Source organism: Dreissena polymorpha, chromosome 12 (genome assembly GCF_020536995.1).
Source record: "Dreissena polymorpha isolate Duluth1 chromosome 12, UMN_Dpol_1.0, whole genome shotgun sequence".
NCBI lineage: Eukaryota > Metazoa > Mollusca > Bivalvia > Myida > Dreissenidae > Dreissena > Dreissena polymorpha.
The window spans coordinates 28,266,418-28,291,956 of NC_068366.1; the positions used below are offsets into that span (position 1 = coordinate 28,266,418).

A 25,539-nucleotide genomic window follows, 5' to 3' on the forward strand; every position below is an offset into this window, starting at 1 on the left:
AATTAAATGCAGAAGTAATTTTAAGTATGTTTTCTGTCTTGCAAGGGTTGCTGTGGAAAATAGTGCTTAACGCATAGTTGGCCTGTAGGGGTTCTGCTAGCAAGAACAAATCGAAGTCATATTGCCGCGAACTGTAAGCTTGAGATCACCATATCTGATGAAGTACTGCTTTGAGAATGCATTCTTATTGTACTTGAACCAGATCGCATTGACAGCACAAGGCTTCAGACCCCAAAAGTGTGAGGCTTTCAATAATGCTTACCTGATACCAGGACCGCATTGCCGGAGACAGTGACTTTCTCCCGGAAACTGCACAGGCTGCATCCGCAGCACAATCCTAAGCTCAATCATGGTCTGGCTGACTCTGAAATAGTGAAATCTGAATTTACAGATGCTCATTTGTCTAAAGGTTATGAGTTTATTGCCTATCTTATTAAAAGCAAACACAATGACATGCTTAAAAGACATGTGCATTTCTGAAAAGACATACAGCTGCCCGATACTACTAGGAAAAGGGCGCTATGGTCTTCACTCTGAAATTCATTTACTCTAAGGGCTTAACAGAACAAAAGCCAGATCTTTACAGACTAATTGGCCCACCTACAGCTAAATATGCTTTATAGGTTGAAATAAAGTTATTTGTCTGAAAAACTAGTGCTATTAAACTCATCAGCTATGTTGCTCCACTGGCCGCAATTCTGAAACATAGTGTATATATGGAAATACCTAGTCTACCACCTGCACCGCACCTACTACGTCCACGTAAAAATACACAGCTAAGTTAGTACTTTAACGAACAAACTGAAAATTCATGTGTTAATTTACACAATCAGTATGATGACTCACATTGAAATCATGTCCAGTGCACCAGTCAGAGCAAGACAGCTAGCGGCATTGTTGACCATCTACGGCTCAAGGACAAACGGTCAGGCCTACAAACAAAGAGAAAAATGGCAATAAATGGTTGCATGCATGTAATTTTGCATATTTTCATCTTACTCTCCACCTGAAACTTCAATCTATGGACATAATAATATTTACATTTAAGATTGTTGGAAATGTTACCCTTACTTGTCATACCAGGGTCCCCCACCCATACGGAACCGTCTAAAACCACCTAAAACATCCATTTGGACCAAAATATTGAACACCTCTCATCTATTTTAGCAACCCAAATCATCAAACATTAATTAAAATTCATGTTCTACTTGTCTCGCTTGCAGCGACAATCCATGTGACCTTGACATTGCCAGTAAATGTTGCTTTTTAAAGGTTATATTACACTAATTCCGATTCCCATAGGGTCCCATTATAAAACTGACAACTTTCACAGCATTTTTCTTGCCTTTTCGACCGTATCAATTTTTTCCGAACCTGGTATCATTTTAAAGATGGGTCTGTCATCTTCCAATAATTGCAATCAAAAAACATACCGTCTCGCAACTTCTAAGAAAGTAAATCGCTGTCGAATGAACCCACCGTAGAAAAACGTGTTTCGGAATCCTTAATTTCGACAACAAAGCCCCACACAATAGAAAACACACCCACAAAAGTTCATCTTTTAAGTTAGCTTCCAATCCAAGGCATCAAAGTACTCCAGACACATACAGGATATTACAAATAACCACAAAAGTCATGTCTCACATTGTTAAATGGCTTATATTCAAGAAGAGAAAAGGAACTCTTTAGAAATAGGCACTACTTTCGAATGGACCACGGAGGAGTACACAATGATTTAGTGTAATGTAACCTTTAAGGGAACTCAACTTTTGTCCTAGCTTTTTCAAACTTTCTCCACATGAGATTTCAACTATTTCCACAATGAATATGCAATTTCAGTGCATTCGGATGGGGGTAAAGGCCTTAAAAATGGCCATTTAAAGCGGTGACTAAATTGGCCGCAGTCAAGTCGGAATGCATGATTTTTAGTCTAAGTGACGACAGCTGATTTTGCGTCTCCAATTATTGTTACGCGTAACTTTCATGGCAAAAACTGGTATCATTGCATGCGAAATTCACCAATATATCAGCAAAAGGCCCAAATAAATGTATTGATTGTGAATCAGTGTACTTTTCTTGATGAAATAGGAGACTTTTTTTAAATTTTAAGCACTTTTTTTCAATAAAAACTCACTGACAGCATATAAAATCATGTTTTTTAAGAAAATTATTATTAAAAGCTTCACTTACAATCTAAACATACACATTGCAATTACAAAAATTAATGCTATTATGATGAGAGGCATAATTTTCAGCTTTCAAGCTGATACAAGCCGGCTACCCAAAAATTAACACTTAAAAAGGCGGCAAATCGCTCCTTCAACAGCTTACGACACAAAGTGACACTTAATGCGCATCCAGATAGTCTCTCTCATATAAATAAGTCCTGTTAGCGACATTTTATTAAGTATTCTCTTTAAAATCCAGTGTTGAAAGCATAAGTTTGCAAAAATGTCCACAGTCACCATGCAAAAGAGCATGTTTGCTAAGGAATTCCTACGCGAGTGGCCACACTAATGTCGTGGCAGGAAGTCATTTGGGTGTGATTCCTCTGTAGTTCAGTGAACATTCATTCCACTACCTGGGGATGACTATCAGGATCAATTTTCCCAGCTTAGTGTAGTGTTGACCTTTCAGGATGTTGATGGATCGTCCACAAGCGCTGCACCACTGCGGCCTCTGTTCAGGACACAGAGTCGGATTGAGGTGTACACAAACCCGCAGTCAGGCAAGGATCATCCAGACCTTTAATAAAATAAAATGTTTAGGCCCCTGAAACTGGCAATTATGTTCAACACTGAGATAAGGATACACATAGAGGAGACATCATGCCATGGCTTTCCTCATTATTGACACGGCAAACTCGAGCAGCCGGGGACTTGGCTCTAAACAAAAACAGGTATGCTCCATCAATGTGAGCAAGATGGCATGTCAGAGTAAAAAAGGGCAAACAAACATACAAAGAGATATGTAGGAAATTAGAAATTAAATGCCAGAAGTAATTTTAAGTATTGTTTTTCTGTCTGCAAGGGTTGCTGTGGAAAATAGTGCTTAACGCATAGTTTGGCCTGTAGGGGTTCTGCTAGCAAGACAAATCGAAGTCATATCTGCCCGCGAACTGTAAGCTTGAGATAACCATATCTGATGAAGTACTGCTTTGAGAATGCATTCTTATTGTACTTGAACCAGATCGCATTGACAGCACAAGGCTTCAGACCCCCCAAAAGTGTGAGGCTTTCAATAATGCTTACCTGATACCAGACCGCATTGCCGGAGACAGTGACTTTCTCCCGGAAACTGCACAGGCTGCATCCGCAGCACAATCCTTAAGCTCAATCATGGTCTGGCTGACTCTGAAATAGTGAAATCTGAATTTACAGATGCTCATTTGTCTAAAGGTTATGAGTTTATTGCCTATCTTATTAAAAGCAAACACAATGACATGCTTAAAAAGACATGTGCATTTCTGAAAAGACATACAGCTGCCCGATACTTGACTAGGAAAAGGCGCTATGGTCTTCACTCTGAAATTCATTACTCTAAGGGCTTAACAGAACAAAAGCCAGATCTTACAGCTAATTGGCCCCACCTACAGCTAAATATGCTTTATAGGTTGAAAATAAAGTTATTTGTCTGAAAAAACTAGTGCTATTAACTCATCAGCTATGTTGCTCCACTGGCCGCAATTCTGTAAACATAGTGTATATATGGAAATACCTAGTCTACCACCTGCACCGCACCACTACGTCCACTGTAAAAATACACAGCTAAGTTAGTACTTTAACGAACAAACTGAAATTCATGTGTTAATTAAACAATCAGTATGATGACTCACATTGAAATCATGTCCAGTGCACCAGTCAGAGCAAGACAGCTAGCGGATTGTTGACCATCTACGGCTCAAGGACAAACGGTCAGGCCTACAAACAAAGAGAAAAATGGCATAAATGGGTTGCATGCATGTAATTTTGCATATTTTTCATCTTACTCTCCACCTGAAACTTCAATCTATGGACATAATAATATTTACATTTAAGATTTGTTGGAAATGTTACCCTTACTTGTCAATACCAGGTCCCCCACCCATACGGAACCGTCTAAAACCACCTAAAACATCCATTTGGACCAAAATATTGACACCTCTCATCTATTTTAGCACCCAAATCATCAAAACATTAATTAAAATTCATGTTCTACTTGTCTCGCTTGCAGACGAATCCATGTGACCTTGACATTGCAGTAAATGTGCTTTTTAAAGGTTATATTACACTAATTCCGATTCCCATAGGGTCCCATTATAAAACTGACAACTTTCACAGCATTTTTCTTGCCTTTTCGACGTATCAATTTTTCCGAACCTGGTATCATTTTAAAGATGGGTCTGTCATCTTCCAATAATTGCAATCAAAAACATACCGTCTCGCAACTTCTAAGAAAGTAAATCGCTGTCGAATGAACCCACCGTAGAAAAACGTGTTTCGGAATCCTAATTTCGACAAAAGCCCCACACAATAGAAAACACACCCACAAAAGTTCATCTTTTAAGTTAGCTTCCAATCCAAGGCATCAAAGTACTCCAGACACATACAGGATATTACAAATAACCACAAAAGTCATGTCTCACATTGTTAAATGGCTTATATTCAAGAAGAGAAAAGGAACTCTTTAGAAATAGGCACTACTTTCGAATGGACCACGGAGGGATACACAATGATTTAGTGTAATGTAACCTTTAAGGGAACTCAACTTTGTCCTATCTTTTTCAAACTTTCTCCACATGAGATTTCAACTATTTCCACAATGAATATGCAATTTCAGTGCATTCGGATGGGGGTAAAGGCCTTAAAATGGCCATTTAAAGCGGTGACTAAATTGGCCGCAGTCAAGTCGGAATGCATGATTTTTAGTCTAAGTGACGACAGCTGATTTTGCGTCTCCAATTATTGTTACGCGTAACTTTCATGGCAAAAACTGGTATCATTGCATGCGAAATTCACCAATATATCAGCAAAAGGCCCAAATAAATGTATTGATTGTGAATCAGTGTACTTTTCTTGATGAAATAGGAGACTTTTTTTAAATTTTAAGCACTTTTTTCAATAAAAAACTCACTGACAGCATATAAAATCATGTTTTTTAAGAAAATTATTATTAAAAGCTTCACTTACAATCTAAACATACACATTGCAATTACAAAAATTAATGCTATTATGATGAGAGGCATAATTTTCAGCTTTCAAGCTGATACAAGCCGGCTACCCAAAATTAACACTTAAAAAGGCGCAAATCGCTCCTTCAACAGCTTACGACACAAAGTGACACTTAATGCGCATCCAGATAGTCTCTCTCATATAAATAAGTCCTGTTAGCGACATTTTATTAAGTATTCTCTTTAAAATCCAGTGTTGAAAGCATAAGTTTTGCAAAAATGTCCACAGTCACCATGCAAAAGAGCATGTTTGCTAAGGAATTCCTACGCGAGTGGCCACACTAATGTCGTGGCAGGAAAGTCATTTGGGTGTGATTCCTCTGTAGTTCAGTGAACATTCATTCCACTACCTGGGGATGACTATCAGGATCAATTTTCCCAGCTTAGTGTAGTGTTGACCTTTCAGGATGTTGATGGATCGTCCACAAGCGCTGCACCACTGCGGCCTCTGTTCAGGACACAGAGTCGGATTGAGGTGTACACAAACCCGCAGTCAGGCAAGGATCATCCAGACCTTTAATAAAATAAAATGTTTAGGCCCCTGAAACTGGCAATTATGTTCAACACTGAGATAAGGATACACATAGAGGAGACATCATGCCATGGCTTTCTCATTATTGACACGGCAAACTCGAGCAGCCGGGGACTTGGCTCTAAACAAAAACAGGTATGCTCCATCAATGTGAGCAAGATGGCATGTCAGAGTAAAAAAGGGCAAACAAACATACAAAAGAGATATGTAGGAAATTAGAAATTAAATGCCAGAAGTAATTTTAAGTATTGTTTTTCTGTCTGCAAGGGTTGCTGTGGAAAATAGTGCTTAACGCATAGTTTGGCCTGTAGGGGTTCTGCTAGCAAGAACAAATCGAAGTCATATCTGCCCGCGAACTGTAAGCTTGAGATAACCATATCTGATGAAGTACTGCTTTGAGAATGCATTCTTATTGTACTTGAACCAGATCGCATTGACAGCACAAGGCTTCAGACCCCCCAAAAGTGTGAGGCTTTCAATAATGCTTACCTGATACCAGACCGCATTGCCGGAGACAGTGACTTTCTCCCGGAACTGCACAGGCTGCATCCGCAGCACAATCCTTAAGCTCAATCATGGTCTGGCTGACTCTGAAATAGTGAAATCTGAATTTACAGATGCTCATTTGTCTAAAGGTTATGAGTTTATTGCCTATCTTATTAAAAGCAAACACAATGACATGCTTAAAAAGACATGTGCATTTCTGAAAAGACATACAGCTGCCCGATACTTGACTAGGAAAAGGCGCTATGGTCTTCACTCTGAAATTCATTACTCTAAGGGCTTAACAGAACAAAAGCCAGATCTTACAGCTAATTGGCCCCACCTACAGCTAAATATGCTTTATAGGTTGAAAATAAAGTTATTTGTCTGAAAAACTAGTGCTATTAACTCATCAGCTATGTTGCTCCACTGGCCGCAATTCTGTAAACATAGTGTATATATGGAAATACCTAGTCTACCACCTGCACCGCACCACTACGTCCACTGTAAAAATACACAGCTAAGTTAGTACTTTAACGAACAAACTGAAATTCATGTGTTAATTAAACAATCAGTATGATGACTCACATTGAAATCATGTCCAGTGCACCAGTCAGAGCAAGACAGCTAGCGGATTGTTGACCATCTACGGCTCAAGGACAAACGGTCAGGCCTACAAACAAAGAGAAAAATGGCATAAATGGGTTGCATGCATGTAATTTTGCATATTTTTCATCTTACTCTCCACCTGAAACTTCAATCTATGGACATAATAATATTTACATTTAAGATTTGTTGGAAATGTTACCCTTACTTGTCAATACCAGGTCCCCCACCCATACGGAACCGTCTAAAACCACCTAAAACATCCATTTGGACCAAAATATTGACACCTCTCATCTATTTTAGCACCCAAATCATCAAAACATTAATTAAAATTCATGTTCTACTTGTCTCGCTTGCAGACGAATCCATGTGACCTTGACATTGCAGTAAATGTGCTTTTTAAAGGTTATATTACACTAATTCCGATTCCCATAGGGTCCCATTATAAAACTGACAACTTTCACAGCATTTTTCTTGCCTTTTCGACGTATCAATTTTTCCGAACCTGGTATCATTTTAAAGATGGGTCTGTCATCTTCCAATAATTGCAATCAAAAACATACCGTCTCGCAACTTCTAAGAAAGTAAATCGCTGTCGAATGAACCCACCGTAGAAAAACGTGTTTCGGAATCCTAATTTCGACAAAAGCCCCACACAATAGAAAACACACCCACAAAAGTTCATCTTTTAAGTTAGCTTCCAATCCAAGGCATCAAAGTACTCCAGACACATACAGGATATTACAAATAACCACAAAAGTCATGTCTCACATTGTTAAATGGCTTATATTCAAGAAGAGAAAAGGAACTCTTTAGAAATAGGCACTACTTTCGAATGGACCACGGAGGGATACACAATGATTTAGTGTAATGTAACCTTTAAGGGAACTCAACTTTGTCCTATCTTTTTCAAACTTTCTCCACATGAGATTTCAACTATTTCCACAATGAATATGCAATTTCAGTGCATTCGGATGGGGGTAAAGGCCTTAAAATGGCCATTTAAAGCGGTGACTAAATTGGCCGCAGTCAAGTCGGAATGCATGATTTTTAGTCTAAGTGACGACAGCTGATTTTGCGTCTCCAATTATTGTTACGCGTAACTTTCATGGCAAAAACTGGTATCATTGCATGCGAAATTCACCAATATATCAGCAAAAGGCCCAAATAAATGTATTGATTGTGAATCAGTGTACTTTTCTTGATGAAATAGGAGACTTTTTTTAAATTTTAAGCACTTTTTTCAATAAAAAACTCACTGACAGCATATAAAATCATGTTTTTTAAGAAAATTATTATTAAAAGCTTCACTTACAATCTAAACATACACATTGCAATTACAAAAATTAATGCTATTATGATGAGAGGCATAATTTTCAGCTTTCAAGCTGATACAAGCCGGCTACCCAAAATTAACACTTAAAAAGGCGCAAATCGCTCCTTCAACAGCTTACGACACAAAGTGACACTTAATGCGCATCCAGATAGTCTCTCTCATATAAATAAGTCCTGTTAGCGACATTTTATTAAGTATTCTCTTTAAAATCCAGTGTTGAAAGCATAAGTTTTGCAAAAATGTCCACAGTCACCATGCAAAAGAGCATGTTTGCTAAGGAATTCCTACGCGAGTGGCCACACTAATGTCGTGGCAGGAAAGTCATTTGGGTGTGATTCCTCTGTAGTTCAGTGAACATTCATTCCACTACCTGGGGATGACTATCAGGATCAATTTTCCCAGCTTAGTGTAGTGTTGACCTTTCAGGATGTTGATGGATCGTCCACAAGCGCTGCACCACTGCGGCCTCTGTTCAGGACACAGAGTCGGATTGAGGTGTACACAAACCCGCAGTCAGGCAAGGATCATCCAGACCTTTAATAAAATAAAATGTTTAGGCCCCTGAAACTGGCAATTATGTTCAACACTGAGATAAGGATACACATAGAGGAGACATCATGCCATGGCTTTCTCATTATTGACACGGCAAACTCGAGCAGCCGGGGACTTGGCTCTAAACAAAAACAGGTATGCTCCATCAATGTGAGCAAGATGGCATGTCAGAGTAAAAAAGGGCAAACAAACATACAAAAGAGATATGTAGGAAATTAGAAATTAAATGCCAGAAGTAATTTTAAGTATTGTTTTTCTGTCTGCAAGGGTTGCTGTGGAAAATAGTGCTTAACGCATAGTTTGGCCTGTAGGGGTTCTGCTAGCAAGAACAAATCGAAGTCATATCTGCCCGCGAACTGTAAGCTTGAGATAACCATATCTGATGAAGTACTGCTTTGAGAATGCATTCTTATTGTACTTGAACCAGATCGCATTGACAGCACAAGGCTTCAGACCCCCCAAAAGTGTGAGGCTTTCAATAATGCTTACCTGATACCAGACCGCATTGCCGGAGACAGTGACTTTCTCCCGGAACTGCACAGGCTGCATCCGCAGCACAATCCTTAAGCTCAATCATGGTCTGGCTGACTCTGAAATAGTGAAATCTGAATTTACAGATGCTCATTTGTCTAAAGGTTATGAGTTTATTGCCTATCTTATTAAAAGCAAACACAATGACATGCTTAAAAAGACATGTGCATTTCTGAAAAGACATACAGCTGCCCGATACTTGACTAGGAAAAGGCGCTATGGTCTTCACTCTGAAATTCATTACTCTAAGGGCTTAACAGAACAAAAGCCAGATCTTACAGCTAATTGGCCCCACCTACAGCTAAATATGCTTTATAGGTTGAAAATAAAGTTATTTGTCTGAAAAACTAGTGCTATTAACTCATCAGCTATGTTGCTCCACTGGCCGCAATTCTGTAAACATAGTGTATATATGGAAATACCTAGTCTACCACCTGCACCGCACCACTACGTCCACTGTAAAAATACACAGCTAAGTTAGTACTTTAACGAACAAACTGAAATTCATGTGTTAATTAAACAATCAGTATGATGACTCACATTGAAATCATGTCCAGTGCACCAGTCAGAGCAAGACAGCTAGCGGATTGTTGACCATCTACGGCTCAAGGACAAACGGTCAGGCCTACAAACAAAGAGAAAAATGGCATAAATGGGTTGCATGCATGTAATTTTGCATATTTTTCATCTTACTCTCCACCTGAAACTTCAATCTATGGACATAATAATATTTACATTTAAGATTTGTTGGAAATGTTACCCTTACTTGTCAATACCAGGTCCCCCACCCATACGGAACCGTCTAAAACCACCTAAAACATCCATTTGGACCAAAATATTGACACCTCTCATCTATTTTAGCACCCAAATCATCAAAACATTAATTAAAATTCATGTTCTACTTGTCTCGCTTGCAGACGAATCCATGTGACCTTGACATTGCAGTAAATGTGCTTTTTAAAGGTTATATTACACTAATTCCGATTCCCATAGGGTCCCATTATAAAACTGACAACTTTCACAGCATTTTTCTTGCCTTTTCGACGTATCAATTTTTCCGAACCTGGTATCATTTTAAAGATGGGTCTGTCATCTTCCAATAATTGCAATCAAAAACATACCGTCTCGCAACTTCTAAGAAAGTAAATCGCTGTCGAATGAACCCACCGTAGAAAAACGTGTTTCGGAATCCTAATTTCGACAAAAGCCCCACACAATAGAAAACACACCCACAAAAGTTCATCTTTTAAGTTAGCTTCCAATCCAAGGCATCAAAGTACTCCAGACACATACAGGATATTACAAATAACCACAAAAGTCATGTCTCACATTGTTAAATGGCTTATATTCAAGAAGAGAAAAGGAACTCTTTAGAAATAGGCACTACTTTCGAATGGACCACGGAGGGATACACAATGATTTAGTGTAATGTAACCTTTAAGGGAACTCAACTTTGTCCTATCTTTTTCAAACTTTCTCCACATGAGATTTCAACTATTTCCACAATGAATATGCAATTTCAGTGCATTCGGATGGGGGTAAAGGCCTTAAAATGGCCATTTAAAGCGGTGACTAAATTGGCCGCAGTCAAGTCGGAATGCATGATTTTTAGTCTAAGTGACGACAGCTGATTTTGCGTCTCCAATTATTGTTACGCGTAACTTTCATGGCAAAAACTGGTATCATTGCATGCGAAATTCACCAATATATCAGCAAAAGGCCCAAATAAATGTATTGATTGTGAATCAGTGTACTTTTCTTGATGAAATAGGAGACTTTTTTTAAATTTTAAGCACTTTTTTCAATAAAAAACTCACTGACAGCATATAAAATCATGTTTTTTAAGAAAATTATTATTAAAAGCTTCACTTACAATCTAAACATACACATTGCAATTACAAAAATTAATGCTATTATGATGAGAGGCATAATTTTCAGCTTTCAAGCTGATACAAGCCGGCTACCCAAAATTAACACTTAAAAAGGCGCAAATCGCTCCTTCAACAGCTTACGACACAAAGTGACACTTAATGCGCATCCAGATAGTCTCTCTCATATAAATAAGTCCTGTTAGCGACATTTTATTAAGTATTCTCTTTAAAATCCAGTGTTGAAAGCATAAGTTTTGCAAAAATGTCCACAGTCACCATGCAAAAGAGCATGTTTGCTAAGGAATTCCTACGCGAGTGGCCACACTAATGTCGTGGCAGGAAAGTCATTTGGGTGTGATTCCTCTGTAGTTCAGTGAACATTCATTCCACTACCTGGGGATGACTATCAGGATCAATTTTCCCAGCTTAGTGTAGTGTTGACCTTTCAGGATGTTGATGGATCGTCCACAAGCGCTGCACCACTGCGGCCTCTGTTCAGGACACAGAGTCGGATTGAGGTGTACACAAACCCGCAGTCAGGCAAGGATCATCCAGACCTTTAATAAAATAAAATGTTTAGGCCCCTGAAACTGGCAATTATGTTCAACACTGAGATAAGGATACACATAGAGGAGACATCATGCCATGGCTTTCTCATTATTGACACGGCAAACTCGAGCAGCCGGGGACTTGGCTCTAAACAAAAACAGGTATGCTCCATCAATGTGAGCAAGATGGCATGTCAGAGTAAAAAAGGGCAAACAAACATACAAAAGAGATATGTAGGAAATTAGAAATTAAATGCCAGAAGTAATTTTAAGTATTGTTTTTCTGTCTGCAAGGGTTGCTGTGGAAAATAGTGCTTAACGCATAGTTTGGCCTGTAGGGGTTCTGCTAGCAAGAACAAATCGAAGTCATATCTGCCCGCGAACTGTAAGCTTGAGATAACCATATCTGATGAAGTACTGCTTTGAGAATGCATTCTTATTGTACTTGAACCAGATCGCATTGACAGCACAAGGCTTCAGACCCCCCAAAAGTGTGAGGCTTTCAATAATGCTTACCTGATACCAGACCGCATTGCCGGAGACAGTGACTTTCTCCCGGAACTGCACAGGCTGCATCCGCAGCACAATCCTTAAGCTCAATCATGGTCTGGCTGACTCTGAAATAGTGAAATCTGAATTTACAGATGCTCATTTGTCTAAAGGTTATGAGTTTATTGCCTATCTTATTAAAAGCAAACACAATGACATGCTTAAAAAGACATGTGCATTTCTGAAAAGACATACAGCTGCCCGATACTTGACTAGGAAAAGGCGCTATGGTCTTCACTCTGAAATTCATTACTCTAAGGGCTTAACAGAACAAAAGCCAGATCTTACAGCTAATTGGCCCCACCTACAGCTAAATATGCTTTATAGGTTGAAAATAAAGTTATTTGTCTGAAAAACTAGTGCTATTAACTCATCAGCTATGTTGCTCCACTGGCCGCAATTCTGTAAACATAGTGTATATATGGAAATACCTAGTCTACCACCTGCACCGCACCACTACGTCCACTGTAAAAATACACAGCTAAGTTAGTACTTTAACGAACAAACTGAAATTCATGTGTTAATTAAACAATCAGTATGATGACTCACATTGAAATCATGTCCAGTGCACCAGTCAGAGCAAGACAGCTAGCGGATTGTTGACCATCTACGGCTCAAGGACAAACGGTCAGGCCTACAAACAAAGAGAAAAATGGCATAAATGGGTTGCATGCATGTAATTTTGCATATTTTTCATCTTACTCTCCACCTGAAACTTCAATCTATGGACATAATAATATTTACATTTAAGATTTGTTGGAAATGTTACCCTTACTTGTCAATACCAGGTCCCCCACCCATACGGAACCGTCTAAAACCACCTAAAACATCCATTTGGACCAAAATATTGACACCTCTCATCTATTTTAGCACCCAAATCATCAAAACATTAATTAAAATTCATGTTCTACTTGTCTCGCTTGCAGACGAATCCATGTGACCTTGACATTGCAGTAAATGTGCTTTTTAAAGGTTATATTACACTAATTCCGATTCCCATAGGGTCCCATTATAAAACTGACAACTTTCACAGCATTTTTCTTGCCTTTTCGACGTATCAATTTTTCCGAACCTGGTATCATTTTAAAGATGGGTCTGTCATCTTCCAATAATTGCAATCAAAAACATACCGTCTCGCAACTTCTAAGAAAGTAAATCGCTGTCGAATGAACCCACCGTAGAAAAACGTGTTTCGGAATCCTAATTTCGACAAAAGCCCCACACAATAGAAAACACACCCACAAAAGTTCATCTTTTAAGTTAGCTTCCAATCCAAGGCATCAAAGTACTCCAGACACATACAGGATATTACAAATAACCACAAAAGTCATGTCTCACATTGTTAAATGGCTTATATTCAAGAAGAGAAAAGGAACTCTTTAGAAATAGGCACTACTTTCGAATGGACCACGGAGGGATACACAATGATTTAGTGTAATGTAACCTTTAAGGGAACTCAACTTTGTCCTATCTTTTTCAAACTTTCTCCACATGAGATTTCAACTATTTCCACAATGAATATGCAATTTCAGTGCATTCGGATGGGGGTAAAGGCCTTAAAATGGCCATTTAAAGCGGTGACTAAATTGGCCGCAGTCAAGTCGGAATGCATGATTTTTAGTCTAAGTGACGACAGCTGATTTTGCGTCTCCAATTATTGTTACGCGTAACTTTCATGGCAAAAACTGGTATCATTGCATGCGAAATTCACCAATATATCAGCAAAAGGCCCAAATAAATGTATTGATTGTGAATCAGTGTACTTTTCTTGATGAAATAGGAGACTTTTTTTAAATTTTAAGCACTTTTTTCAATAAAAAACTCACTGACAGCATATAAAATCATGTTTTTTAAGAAAATTATTATTAAAAGCTTCACTTACAATCTAAACATACACATTGCAATTACAAAAATTAATGCTATTATGATGAGAGGCATAATTTTCAGCTTTCAAGCTGATACAAGCCGGCTACCCAAAATTAACACTTAAAAAGGCGCAAATCGCTCCTTCAACAGCTTACGACACAAAGTGACACTTAATGCGCATCCAGATAGTCTCTCTCATATAAATAAGTCCTGTTAGCGACATTTTATTAAGTATTCTCTTTAAAATCCAGTGTTGAAAGCATAAGTTTTGCAAAAATGTCCACAGTCACCATGCAAAAGAGCATGTTTGCTAAGGAATTCCTACGCGAGTGGCCACACTAATGTCGTGGCAGGAAAGTCATTTGGGTGTGATTCCTCTGTAGTTCAGTGAACATTCATTCCACTACCTGGGGATGACTATCAGGATCAATTTTCCCAGCTTAGTGTAGTGTTGACCTTTCAGGATGTTGATGGATCGTCCACAAGCGCTGCACCACTGCGGCCTCTGTTCAGGACACAGAGTCGGATTGAGGTGTACACAAACCCGCAGTCAGGCAAGGATCATCCAGACCTTTAATAAAATAAAATGTTTAGGCCCCTGAAACTGGCAATTATGTTCAACACTGAGATAAGGATACACATAGAGGAGACATCATGCCATGGCTTTCTCATTATTGACACGGCAAACTCGAGCAGCCGGGGACTTGGCTCTAAACAAAAACAGGTATGCTCCATCAATGTGAGCAAGATGGCATGTCAGAGTAAAAAAGGGCAAACAAACATACAAAAGAGATATGTAGGAAATTAGAAATTAAATGCCAGAAGTAATTTTAAGTATTGTTTTTCTGTCTGCAAGGGTTGCTGTGGAAAATAGTGCTTAACGCATAGTTTGGCCTGTAGGGGTTCTGCTAGCAAGAACAAATCGAAGTCATATCTGCCCGCGAACTGTAAGCTTGAGATAACCATATCTGATGAAGTACTGCTTTGAGAATGCATTCTTATTGTACTTGAACCAGATCGCATTGACAGCACAAGGCTTCAGACCCCCCAAAAGTGTGAGGCTTTCAATAATGCTTACCTGATACCAGACCGCATTGCCGGAGACAGTGACTTTCTCCCGGAACTGCACAGGCTGCATCCGCAGCACAATCCTTAAGCTCAATCATGGTCTGGCTGACTCTGAAATAGTGAAATCTGAATTTACAGATGCTCATTTGTCTAAAGGTTATGAGTTTATTGCCTATCTTATTAAAAGCAAACACAATGACATGCTTAAAAAGACATGTGCATTTCTGAAAAGACATACAGCTGCCCGATACTTGACTAGGAAAAGGCGCTATGGTCTTCACTCTGAAATTCATTACTCTAAGGGCTTAACAGAACAAAAGCCAGATCTTACAGCTAATTGGCCCCACCTACAGCTAAATATGCTTTATAGGTTGAAAATAAAGTTATTTGTCTGAAAAACTAGTGCTATTAACTCATCAGCTATGTTGCTCCACTGGCCGCAATTCTGTAAACATAGTGTATATATGGAAATACCTAGTCTACCACCTGCACCGCACCACTACGTCCACTGTAAAAATACACAGCTAAGTTAGTACTTTAACGAACAAACTGAAATTCATGTGTTAATTAAACAATCAGTATGATGACTCACATTGAAATCATGTCCAGTGCACCAGTCAGAGCAAGACAGCTAGCGGATTGTTGACCATCTACGGCTCAAGGACAAACGGTCAGGCCTACAAACAAAGAGAAAAATGGCATAAATGGGTTGCATGCATGTAATTTTGCATATTTTTCATCTTACTCTCCACCTGAAACTTCAATCTATGGACATAATAATATTTACATTTAAGATTTGTTGGAAATGTTACCCTTACTTGTCAATACCAGGTCCCCCACCCATACGGAACCGTCTAAAACCACCTAAAACATCCATTTGGACCAAAATATTGACACCTCTCATCTATTTTAGCACCCAAATCATCAAAACATTAATTAAAATTCATGTTCTACTTGTCTCGCTTGCAGACGAATCCATGTGACCTTGACATTGCAGTAAATGTGCTTTTTAAAGGTTATATTACACTAATTCCGATTCCCATAGGGTCCCATTATAAAACTGACAACTTTCACAGCATTTTTCTTGCCTTTTCGACGTATCAATTTTTCCGAACCTGGTATCATTTTAAAGATGGGTCTGTCATCTTCCAATAATTGCAATCAAAAACATACCGTCTCGCAACTTCTAAGAAAGTAAATCGCTGTCGAATGAACCCACCGTAGAAAAACGTGTTTCGGAATCCTAATTTCGACAAAAGCCCCACACAATAGAAAACACACCCACAAAAGTTCATCTTTTAAGTTAGCTTCCAATCCAAGGCATCAAAGTACTCCAGACACATACAGGATATTACAAATAACCACAAAAGTCATGTCTCACATTGTTAAATGGCTTATATTCAAGAAGAGAAAAGGAACTCTTTAGAAATAGGCACTACTTTCGAATGGACCACGGAGGGATACACAATGATTTAGTGTAATGTAACCTAGAGTTTATTTTGATCATTGTTGAAAGGTGTATTCTCCGGAACATTGTTGATTTTTTTTCGGCTTGATAGGACCCCTATCATTCTGGGTCGAATGAACACATGTATGGTGCTTATACGGTCTTTTTGCATAAAATAACTAATAATGCATCAATACAATCGCGCGCGTTTGTGGGTGCATACCTGCATGCGTGCGCGTGTGCGTGAGTGTGGGCGCGTGTTTTGTGTGTGCGTGTGTGTCCATGTTGCAAAGCTTTTTTAATATTCAATCAATGTTGCATAACTTCATTGCTAGTTACTGTTGTATTCTGCAAACTTTGAACATCATAAAAGAAACAAAACACCGAAATATACCATTGCTCAGGTTCTTCATTGGTTTGACTGCGATGTAGAACTAATGAAGCCTTAATTGCTAAAAGTATACATGCGTTTCGACAACATACAGATTGCATTTGTTAGGTCCCTATGTGGGTTTAATTGTTACATGGAAATAATTAAACCCTATAATGCATTACTTTTGACAGGCCTCAAAATGGCATTTTTTAAGTTCTTATATCTGTTTACTCGCGATAGATCGAGAAGAGATATTCTTTAATCGACATGCGTTACTACAATATTCTGCTGACATTTCTCAGGTTCTCATGTGGATTTTACTGCGAAGGATAAGGAATGAAGCCCAATCTGCTTACATTTCGGCAAACTTCAACCGTCATTACTAGGGTTCTTATATGGGTTTACTTGCAATGAAGATGTGACTCAGTTATATCTGCATCAAGAAATCGATTTCTACTTTCATTAGCATTTTGTTTGTAGTAATCTCTGTTTTGGCTCTCATTTACATCAAAAATGCATGTTTTCAAAATATCATCTGGCGTTATAGGGTTCGATTAAACTTCTTTATTTGTAGACGAGTTCTTTAATATGGTCAAGTTTTTCATCGGGTTGATGAAGCCAATTTCTTGAATATGTATCGATCCACGTTTTGACTGATATGCTCTCTTTTTCGTTCTTTTGCATTTCGCCCTTAGAAGGGTTTATACTAACCTAGTTCAAGCTATTTGTTATCTTTTCAGATCGTGATCATTGTTGATAGAGACCCTTAAAGTTAATCCAACAAATAGACGTATTCTTATTTATGATCAAGATACTAAAACCATGCCGGAGGTACAACTAGTGTCCATTTCCAGGATGTGAATACAAGACTCCGGATGTCGACCCACTGATCGTAGTAGCACTCATAACAGCACACAGCGCAGCACATCCTGCTGCACCACCAGCTGTCAATGTAGCTGTTGCAAAAATTGAACGCGTACGACGACCAACCATCTCCGCCGCAGGTACATGTGAGGATTGGTCTTATTTTCAAAGCCTTTGGAAAGACTATGTCGATGCTACAAAGGTTACCGGTAGAGACAAGGTTATACAACTCCTTGAGTGTTGTGACGAACCTCCACGTAAGGACATCACAAGAGCCAGTGGAAGCCTCACCGATAAAACAGAGGCTCAGGTACTTGCTGCAATTCGTAAACTGGCCGTCCGGGAGGAAAACACGATGGTGGTACGCGTCACGCTACATAATATGCGCCAAGATCGGGACGAGACTGTGCGAGGTTTCGGCGCTAGGTTGCAGGGTCAGGCAAACATTTGCAAGTATTTAATCAAATGTCCTGGGTGTGATATTGACATTAGTTATACGGAAGCCATAATGCGCGATGTGTTAAGCAGAGGACTCGCAGACCCTGAAATCCAAATGGATCTCCTTGGTGATAAAAACCAGGAAATGAGCCTTAAGGACATTTTTCAGTTTGTGGAGGCTAAGGAAGCAGGCAAACGCTCTGCCTCTCGCCTGTTAGATCGAAAGTCGGTCAATGTTGCCAGCACCTACAAGAAAACACAAAGTATCGGGGCAGTCTGACTTAGAGGTTTGCTCATATTGTGGTAAACGAGGACACGGAAAGCAAAGTAAAGCACATATTCGCCGTACTCAATGTCCTGTATTTGGCCACAATTTTGAACGTTGTAAGCGTGATCACCATACTGAATCCATGTGTCGCAGAAAGGAAAGGTCCCACCGCCCACCACGAGCCCGTCAATCCAGGGGAACAGATCATGAGAATGCACTGTTCGACTCCTTGTGTACATTATTTGACAACTCATACTGTTTAGGCACAAGCCTCGGTAGTGAAGTGTGCACAGTTAGAAAACGTAATTATAGTGTACCTCTCGAGCATCATGTGTATGACATTCTATCAGACACTTGGGTCCGCCGAAGTTCCAAGCCACAGCCATTTATAAATGTGAATGTTCACACTGTGTTGGAAGACTATACTGAACTTGATCTCGACAACATGTATGTACGCTCCACCTCAGCCTCCGTCCCTGTCATGGCTGATAATGGTTGTCAGAGCTGTTTAGCAGGCCTTAATGTTATCCATCGCCTCGGTTTACGAGAATCAGATCTACTACCAGTTACTATGCGAATGCACACTGCCAATAATGAAGGTATTAAGACCCTGGGTGCAATCTTACTTCGCATCTCCAGCACCGATAACACTGGACTTCCTGTTACAACCCGGCAAATGACGTATGTAACAGATTCTTCGGACAATTTAAGTTATTCCTAAGTAGGGAGGCGTGTATTGACCTTGAAATCATACCTCAGTTTTCGACAGGTACAGTCTGCATTCCAACATTGCACAGCCGATGTTCATGACCAAAGTGCGGCTCCATGTGGTTGTCCATCTCGACAGCTTCCTCCTCCACCGCCCCGTACATTACCATTCCCAATATCCGAGGGATCTCGTGAGATGTTACAGGACTATCTGCTCGAATACTATCGATCAAGCACATTTAATACACATTTAATACATGTGAACACCAAACTCTACCGCTTATGGACTGTCCGCCTATGCAACTAATGATCGATCCAAATGCTAAACCCGTTGCTCAGCATACCCCAGTGCCAGTACCAATGCACTGGAGGGATGCTGTAAGGAAAGGACTTGACCAGGATGTGCAATTAGGTGTTATTGAGAAAGTTCCTATTGGAAACCCTGTTACATGGTGCCATAGAATGGTCGTCTGTGCCAAGAAGACTGGAAAACCGAGGCCTACTGTGGATCTTCAAGCGCTCAATATCCATGCAGCCCGTGAGACCCACCATACCCCTTCTCCATTCCTACAGGCCCGCTCAGTTCCAGCTAGCAAAAAAGAAGACCGTTTTGGATGCTTGGAATGGGTACCATAGTGTACCAATATGTGAAGAAGACCGTCATTTGACCACATTCATAACTCCCTGGGGCAGATACCGCTACAAGACTGCACCACAAGGCTATATTGCTTTAGGTAATGTTTACACAACATGTACAAGGCGTTATGATGAGATTGTTGCGGAAATCTCCAATAAGACCAAATGTGTAGACGACGTATTGCTGTGGGCAGATTCCTTAGAGCAGAGTTTCCACCAAACAGTCCATTGGCTCGATGTTTGCGGGAGAAACGGCAGCATACTTAATCCAGAGAAGTTTGTTTTTGGTGCTGATACAGTGGAATTTGCCGGTTTGAAATTTCTTCAAATGATGTCCGCCCTAGTCAACGGTACATGATGGCAATTCTTTAGTTTCCTAGCCAAAAGAATTTAACCGTTGTGCGGTCATGGTTCGGCCTAGTGAACCAAGTTTCGTATGCCTTTAGCATGGCTGACCGTATGCAACCGTTTAGAGACTTACTCAAACCAGATACCCACTTTGAGTGGACTGAAGAGTTGAACGAGCTCTTTGAGGAATCCAAACGGGTGATTGCGGACCAGATAGAGAAAGGCGTCACGATATTCGACCCCGCCAAAACTACCTGTTTAGCTACAGACTGTTCCAAAACGGGTATTGGCTTTTGGCTACTACAGAAGCACCGCTCATGCACAGATATCAAGCCGTTCTGCTGTCCCATGGGCTGGAAGATCACTCTTGTCGGAAGCAGATTCACTCACGCGGCCGAGTCAAGATATGCCCCCATAGAAGGTGAGGCACTAGCAGTGGCAGATGCACTAGAGAAAGCGAGGTATTTTGTACTTGGTTGTCCAGACCTCATTATAGCAGTGGACCATAAACCTCTATTTAAGATGTTTAGTGAGAGGGCCCTTGATGACATCTCTAATACACGCATACGAAATCTGAAGGAAAAGACACTGCGATACAGATTCCGAATTATTCATATCCCAGGAGTGAAGCATCATGCAACGGATTGTCAATCACGCCATCCTGTCAACGAACATGTACAACTGATCCTACCTGATGACGTAGCCACTGTCAATGCCGATTTGTCGCGCACACCATCTAGACCATCTCTTTTGTCTGTCCTCAGAACGAACGACACTCACGCATATACTGGTGAAGAGGAAAATGTATCAACAGCCATTTCTACCTTGGGCGCACTCAGTATACACTTGGAGACACTTCTTACGCATCATTTAATCATATCAATATAGCTCTCTTATTTTTGATCGGATTGTGTTGAAATTTGGACCAAACATAATTCGACACATATCTGATAATTCCTGAAGATTTAGTTGAAATTGAACAAACAACAAAATATAAAACTTAACAAATTAAAAAACGTCACTTCAAAAGTCAAATTCGCAAACTCGTAAACCGTAAAATAATAACAATGTGAAAAGCATGAATATCACGCATTTGAGTGGCTAATACTTTGTGTGTCCTCCCATGGCTCTTACAACGTGTACACATGTATTTCTCATGGAAGCAACGTAGTTAATAATTAAACGTTGAGGGAAATTACACCACTCTTCCACAAGGACATGTTCTAATTCACGTAAAGTGAGTGGTGCCACTGGTCTTCTGCGTACTCTCCTGTCCAATTCATCCCAAATGCGTTCGATTACATTTAGATCGGGTGACTTTGGAGGGAAAGGAAGCAGACGAACGTTCTGTTGTTGTAGTAACGCCTGCTTCGTGTGTGTTGTATGAGCAGGTGCTCCGTCCTGCATCAAAACCATGCCGCGTCCGCCGGCCCGTAGGTGCGGAATTGCAACTGGGAGCAAAACTTCCTGCTGATATCTAACAGCGTTTAGATTGCCGTGGATTATCACCAAGTCTGTCTTGGTGTGCAACGACACTCCAGCCCACACCATAACGGAGCCACCTCCATAGGGATTACGCTGAAACACACAATCATCGTTTAGGCGTTCACCACGGCGTCTGTATACGCGCATCCGTCCATCGTTGTGATACAGGTTGAAGCGACTCTCGTCAGTGAACAGGACGTGTGCCCAGTCTGCTCGTGTAATACGCTGGTGCTGACGAGCCCATCGGTAACGCAGCTGACGGTAGCGTGTTGTCAGAATGATTCCCCGAAAAGGCAGCCTAGCTCGCAGTCCCTGAGCGCAGAGCCGCCATACAACTGTTTTAGAAGATACGGGTCTACCATGCGTTCCAATAGTTGCCCTCGCTGTATCTGCTGCAGTCCTGTAGCGGTTTTCAATGTGATTTGCAATAATCTGGGCATCTTGATACACCGTTGTAACCTTCCTGCGAGGGTGCCTTGGTACATCTGCAACTCTGCCGGTATTTTTGAATTTCTGCCAAAGCCTAACTATGGAGGACATATTTCTACCAAAGACACGTGCAACCTAAAAAACAAAAAATCCACAACTTTCTTAATTAAACATAACGGCAATTTTAAATAGTTATATTTAATACAGTTAGGATGCATAAACATAAAACTTAATATTTTACAGAGTATCAATAAACCGCATTACGTCTTAATGACTGACCGGCTTGCAACATGTCTATTGCGCGGTTATATATCTATTCTATATTTATCCGAGCCATATTGCTTATTTAAATTAATTTTATGTTTTTTTTTCTGGTGTAAAAACCCTTCCAGAAGGATGAAACTGAAAAAACATTACAATAATGTCGCGTTTTACCATTTCCACGTGCAAAAAATATGGAACCACACCTACCCCACGTGCTAAAGCGTCCAATCGTCACGGATGAATGATTTTATCGTGAGCTTGCATAGAATGTAGTCAAATGATCGCATGTAAAATTTTAAATCAATATATTTACTCGTAACTGAGATATTCAAGATTGAAAAGTGATGCGTCAGAAGTGTCTTCAAGTGTAGTTGAACTTAAACTCAACAAAATACATCCTGAAAGAGGCCCATGATACTTTAACATTAATAACAGCATCTTATTAGATGCACAATATGAAACGCAAATAAAACAAGAAATATTAAATACAGTTCAAATTAATAAAGATGCGAAGCCAAACACCTTATGGGAAGTAATTAAAGGAAATATACGTACCACTACAATTAGATACACATCATTTAAACAAAATGAAACACACAAACTTGAAACTGAAACTATCAAAAACATTGAAACACTTAAAAAGCAATAACATGAAACAAACACAAACGATACCAAAGCATTTGAAAATGATATTACATTAAAAAACAAGTATTAGAAGGAATTTATCATACACATCTCAATGGAATAATACTACGAGCACGTGCACGGCATGTTGAACACAATTAAAAAATACAAAATACTTCGCAAACATCGAAAAAAAGTAGAAGTGAACAAAAAACTGTACACAAATTACTAGTCAACGGCGAAGATATAACAAACAGAACTCAAATACTAGAAGAACAACGTTTATTTTTCGAAACACTCTATAAACGAAAACATGTTGAAAAAAACACCCTTTTTAAAAATACGCATCATGCCTTAAATCAAGAGGAAAAACTACTGTGCGACGGATTACTAAATTAATATGAATGTGGATTAGCACTTAAAAAAATGCAAAATAACAAAAGTCCAGGATCTGATGGCATCACAATCGAATTTTATAAAATATTATGTAATGATATTAAAACACATTTAATTAATTCACTTAACTATTCATTTAACAACGAACACTTAACTACGCTACAAAAGCAAGGCTTAATATCACTCATTCCGAAACCTGGAAAAAACTTAGAATCCTTATCAAATTGGCGACCGATTAGTTTACTGAACAATGATTATAAAATTGCAAATAAAAGTATATCAAACAGAATTTAAAAAATATAACCATCAATCATTTCAAGTTCCCAATCTGGTTTCATAACAGGACGTTACATTGGTGAAAACGTACGTCTAATACAAGAATGCATAAATTATTTCAACCAACCAAACAATTCTAGCCTCATTTTCTTTGCAGATTTCGAAAAAGCTTTCGATTCACTAGACCACTCGTTTATGTTCTCTTGCTTAGAAAATAAGAATTTCGGTGAAAGTCTAATTACATGGGTCAAACTATTTTACACCGATATTAACAGTATAATTATTAAAAATGGCTTTTTCTCAAACAGTTTTAACATCGAACGAGGGGTAAGACAAGGATATCCACTTTCATCCTCGCTATTTATTATATGCATCGAGTATCTATCACACTTTATCCAATCAAATAAACATATAAAGGGAATATCGCTTGGACCTGACGAAGAAATTAAACAACCCCTATTTGCTGACGACGCAACTTATTTCTTAAATGACAGTAGTGACTCATCTATCTTAAAGAATCGCTAACCCTTCTTGGAATGGAATCGGGTCTTAAACTGAACAAAAGCAAATGCACTGTGCTAAGAGTAGGTAAATTTAAACAAAGTAATATTCATCTTAAAAAAGAAATGAAATTCAACTGGACATCAGATGAAGCAACAACGTTAGGATTAACCTTTACAAACAATGAAAATGAAACAATTCTAAAAAACATATTGCCTAAATTACAACAATTTAAAAATTGTTTACAATCATGGCAGCATCGTAAACTTAATTACACTTATCGGAAAAAAACACTGTGTTGAAAACGTTTGCACTTCCTAAATTAATTTATACACTAACAGTTCTCCCAAACCCACCAAATGATATTATTGAAGATATAAAATCAGAAATATTTAATTTCATATGGGACGGTAACCCTGATAAAATTAAACGAACTCAATTAATTCAGTCAGTAGAATATGGAGGTTTCAGACTAATGGATATAGATTCATTTCTGAATGCAATCAAATGCAGTTGGGTTAAAAGATATTTGGATACTACCAATACGAGTTAATGGAAATTATTCTACCAGAAAATTCTTAAAACATATGGTGACTCCTTACATTTTTAATGTAATATCGAAAATAATATATTGGGTGACATTTCAACCAAAAACATATTTCTATCAAATGTTCTATCGGCATGGTATAAAGTTACTCATAATTTAGAAACCAAAATAAACAGTAAAACCATTATATGGAACAATAAAGATATAACTTCTAACGATAAAACTTGTTTCTATAAACATTGGTTTGAATAAAACATAAAATATGTAGATCAATTGTACGACTACAGGATAAACGATTTCTATTCCTTTGATAATTTATGCTACATATTCGGAATACCTACAAGTAATTTCCTGATGTACTACACGTCGATCAAAAGTATACCAATATAAAGAAGTGAAACTCCAGCTGCTGGAGCAGTATTGAATTTTCATTAAAATACATGTTAAAGCTGTTACCAATACAAATAATACACCATGTACCCAAAAATCATTCGTAGAAAACATAATTGCACAACAAAACAAAACAAACAAAATATTTTCCACACTGCAAATCAAAAACTACCGAACCCTCTAAAGCCCAAACAAAATGGCAAAACCTTCTTGGAAAAAAAAAGAATTTAATTGGAAACAAATATTTGTCATGCCATATAAATCAACTACTGCATGATAGCACATTGAGAAATTTCCAATATAAATACACCCAGAGAATCATAGCTACAAATAAATATCTTTTTAAATGCAACCTATGCAACACAAATCTATGCGATATGTATACTGAACATAT

The 25,539-nt window shown here is 38.9% G+C and overlaps 1 long non-coding RNA gene across 1 annotated transcript in view; it reads right to left on the bottom strand.

The window, feature by feature from the left end:
• Window positions 1–16,646, bottom strand: part of LOC127853268 (uncharacterized) — a 36,957-nt gene extending 20,311 nt beyond the window's left edge. The window contains exons 1-9 of the long non-coding RNA XR_008036544.1: window positions 15,744–16,646; window positions 15,162–15,262; window positions 12,767–14,654; window positions 12,185–12,285; window positions 9,790–11,677; window positions 9,208–9,308; window positions 6,813–8,700; window positions 6,231–6,331; window positions 3,836–5,723 (exon numbers count right to left, since the gene is read on the bottom strand). This is a non-coding gene — a long non-coding RNA (uncharacterized LOC127853268). The remainder of the gene's footprint in view (window positions 1–3,835; window positions 5,724–6,230; window positions 6,332–6,812; window positions 8,701–9,207; window positions 9,309–9,789; window positions 11,678–12,184; window positions 12,286–12,766; window positions 14,655–15,161; window positions 15,263–15,743) is intronic.
• Window positions 16,647–25,539: the final 8,893 nt, after the last annotated feature.